General features: G+C 37.9%; 1 protein-coding gene across 5 annotated transcripts in view; it reads left to right on the forward strand.

The window, feature by feature from the left end:
• LOC106880532 (alpha-1,6-mannosyl-glycoprotein 2-beta-N-acetylglucosaminyltransferase) overlaps positions 1-4,228 on the forward strand; it is a 725,476-nt gene that overhangs the window by 396,876 nt on the left and 324,372 nt on the right. The window lies entirely within an intron of this gene.

The following is a 4,228-nucleotide window of genomic DNA, read 5'->3' on the forward strand; positions in this document are numbered from 1 at the left end:
TATATATATATATATATATATATATATATATGACTATTGTTCAGTTCAATATTTAAGAGATGAGGAATTATGTACATTATTTACATTTGACGTATATTTGTCCTCATCTTGTTTGCTGTTAACTCAATGTTTCGCCTCATATACCCTCCAACCTTCATCAGGTGTCTTGGGGGAAATTTAGAACGTGGGTTCTCATCCTAAAGGTATTTTTTTATGTTGTTGTTGTTATTGTTATTATTATTATTATTATTATTATTATTATTATTATTATTCAGGTCTCTGCTTGGAATTGAACTCAGAATATAATAATGATGATAATAATAATAATAATAATAATAATAATAATAATAATAACAACAACAGCAGCAACATCGAAAAATACCTTAGGAATGTGAACCCAGGTTCAAAATTTCTCCAAAACACCTGATGGAGGCTGGAGAGTATATCAGCCGAAACGTTATGTTAACAACAAACAAGATGAGGACAAATATCTGTCAAATGTAAATAATGTAAATAATGACTATTGTTGTTGTTAAGTTTAGCCCCCCCCCCCAGATTATCGTCATGCATTTGCTTCTAGTATTGTGGTTAAGCAACTGTCATAATAGTTAGTAATATTACTAGTTATGATATACAGAGCAAATGTAGGAGAAATTACAATGAACACAAGTTTATATCACTTGTTCCTACGCACGTTTCAATATTGTGGTCGTTTGGAAGTCTGCATTAGATATTCCAAGTACAACTGGGTGCTTAACCACACCGAAACACTTTGTTGTGTTATGCTACCGAGAACTAATGACTGGAGTTAGGAAGGTGGTGAGGCACCTTTATCTTTCTCAGTCAGCCCATAGCTTTCTTTCTGCTTCCCTCTCAAAAAATACTTCTGAAATGTCTCACCATCTACCCAACTCCAGACTTTAGTTCTCTGCACCATAATGCAATAAAGTGATCCCTGGTGATCCATTGTGGTTAAAGCTCCAATGGCACTTTGAACATCTGATGCAGAGTTCCAAATGACCACAATGGTGAAACATATGTAGGAACAAATGACATAAACTTGTGTTTATCATAATTTCTCCTAAATAAATATGTATATATCTTCATTATCCTCATTTAACATCCATTTTCCATGCTGGCATGGGTTGGACGGTTTGACAGGAGGGCAACCCAGAGAGCTGCACTAGGCTCTAATTGTCTATTTTGGCATTGTTTCTACAGCTGGATGCCCTTCATAATGCTAATCACTTTACAGAGTGAACTGGGTGTGTTCATGTCATACCAGCACGAAATCTTTTTCTGTGGTGCCAGCACAGAAGCTTTTTATGTGGCACCAACATACATACATACATATTGTCTAGAAATAAACTTAGAAAATCCCTCTGTTATGGAATGCTTTCATAAACACCAACTCAAGGAATACTGGTGGAATATTCCCAACAAAACTTCTGTCAAATGTAAACATAACAGGCCGGATATTGTTGTTTGGGACAGAGGGGCAAAGATATGTACCATCATAGAGGTCAGCTACCCTGCAGATATAAATGTCTCTTTGAAAATCAAAGAAAAAGAGGATCCAGACTTTGAATTCGTATTCATACCAATAATAATTGGAGCACTAGGTTTTGTTAGCAAATGCTTAAATGAGAATCTGGATAAACTGGGATTTTCAGAAAGAGAAAATGACCGGCTAATTCGTATATTACAAGTGCAATCTGTGAGTGGAACAGTAACAGTATGGAAGACTTTTCTCAAGTTCCAAATGTGAATTTGTTTGTGTTAACCACATCCCAAAGATGGAGCCTTGTATCTTTGTTGGAAACCGGCTCCCTCCCCAGTGCAAGATTTATAATAATTAAAAAAAATAGAAGAGACGTACATGCATACATACACACACATGCATATATATATATATATATATATATATATATATATATATACACACTCATATCCACAGACATTTTGGTTCTACTGTCCTACACAAGAGAAAGCAAGTTTTATGCAGTGGCACATAGTGACACTGGGTGGCACATACTGGCACTTGGTGTTACTAAGTAACATACAGACACGGTTGTGCACAGTGATTCATTGACACAGTAAGTGACTGATTGACAGTTTAGTGACATTGAATGACATACAAACACATATACACACGCACTAAGGTATACATGTGCACATACACACATACACACACACACACTCTTTCAAACACACACACACACACTGAGTCACTCTAACACCCACATACTGACATAATAACAAAAACTCTCTGTTTGTCTGTCTCTTTCTCTCTCTCTTCCCTCCCTCTCTCTCTCTTCCCTCCCTCTCTCTTCTTCTCTATCCCCCTCTCTATCTCCTCTCACTTCCCCCTCTCTACCTCCCCCCCCTGTCTCACTTAACACACTCTCATTCATGCACTCTCTCTCTCTCCTCTCACCCTCTCTCCCCTCACCCCTTCTCACTTAATCTATGCACTCACACACGCACAAACACACACGCATTCACATACACACATTGACACACACACATGCACAAATGCATACAGATACGCACACACATACACTTATACTCTCGTACACACACATACACACACTAAATAAGGAATTCTTTTCTTTCCAACTTGTCTAATCCCCAACTTTACACTTATTTCATTATTTCAACCCAATTTTTTCCTTTCCTTTTTTACATTTTTTCCCTATTATTCTCTGCTGCCATTGTTTTGTGCAGTTTCATTTTTTTATTAATTAAATTTTCTTTTTACACACATTTTCTCCATAAAAAAAAATACTCCCTTCCCTTTTTATTCGTTTCAATTAATTGACTGTGGGCACTGCCTTTAGTTGAGCAAATTGACCCCAGGACTGACTCTTTGTAAGCCTAGTACTTATTCTATCGGTGTCTTTTGCTGAATCGCTAAGTTACAGAGATGTAAACACACCAACATCGGTTGTTATCAAACAATGCTGGGGAGACAAACACACACACACACACACAACAGGCTTCTTTCAGTTTCTGTCTACCAAATCCACTCACAAGGCCTTGGTCAGCCCAAGGCTATAGTAGAAGACACTTGCCCAAGGTGCCACGCAGTGGGAATTAACCCGGAACCATGTGGTTGGTAAGCAAGCTACTTACCACACAGCCACTCCCGCACATATATCAGACATCGTAAAGTTGTTCTTGTCACTTTTGCTGCTGTTTAACCCTAGGCCAGTCCTAACTGAGCATACACATGACCACAGCAACCCTAACTGTGACCATCTTATTGTGTCTTTTATCTTTTATCTTTCAATTATTTCAGTCATTAGACTGTGGCCATGCTGGGGCACCTCCTTGAAAGGTTTAGTCGAACAAATCAACCCCAGAACATTTTCTTTTAAAACCTTGCACTTATTCTATTGTTCCCTTTTGCTGAATGGCTAGGTTACGGGGATGTAAACCCACTAACACCGGTTGTGAAGCAGTAGTGGGGGGTGTGATGGGGACAAACACAGACACAAAGACACACACACATAGATATATACTTTATATATACATATGGATCAAAACAGTTTGATTCAAATTCGTTTGAAGCACGATGTTCAAATGGCTAGTCATCAGCCATTGATGACTGGCGTCACACTTGAAACTCAAGAGTACCAACAAATTTGAATCAAACTGTTTTGATCCATACATGTAACTCCCAAGAAATTGGTTAAGTGCCTGTCTTTCATTTGTCCACTCATCATCATCATCATCATCATTATCATCGTTTAACGTCCGCTTTCTATGCTGGCATGGGTTGGACGATTGCCAGCATGGAAAGTGGACGTTAAACGATGATGATGATGATGAGTGGACAAATGAAAGATGGGCACTTAACCAATTTATTGGGAGTTGAGGAGTGACTGTCTTTATATTTCTACACTTTTTAGATATGTGCTTGTTTGCCTCTCGGGCTTTTTATATCTTTTTTGTTTCCTCTTTGCTTCAAGTTTTATTTGAGTTATTTATGTTATTTTACCTTTTTATATATGTATATCTGTCTGCCTGTCTATGTATCTGTGTGTGTGTGTGTTTCACAACATTTATTTATTGTTTCCATAATGGCGAAAATGGATGGGTTAAGCATGGAAGATATGAATGCTGTGTGGTGCTGTGTCACATGATTTCACAAGGAGACATTTGAAATTTTGCCAGAGGACAGACAAAAGTTAGCACGCCGGGTGAAATGCTTAGCGGCATTTTG

The sequence above is a fragment of the Octopus bimaculoides genome, chromosome 22 (assembly GCF_001194135.2).
Source record: "Octopus bimaculoides isolate UCB-OBI-ISO-001 chromosome 22, ASM119413v2, whole genome shotgun sequence".
Taxonomy (NCBI): Eukaryota; Metazoa; Mollusca; class Cephalopoda; order Octopoda; family Octopodidae; genus Octopus; species Octopus bimaculoides.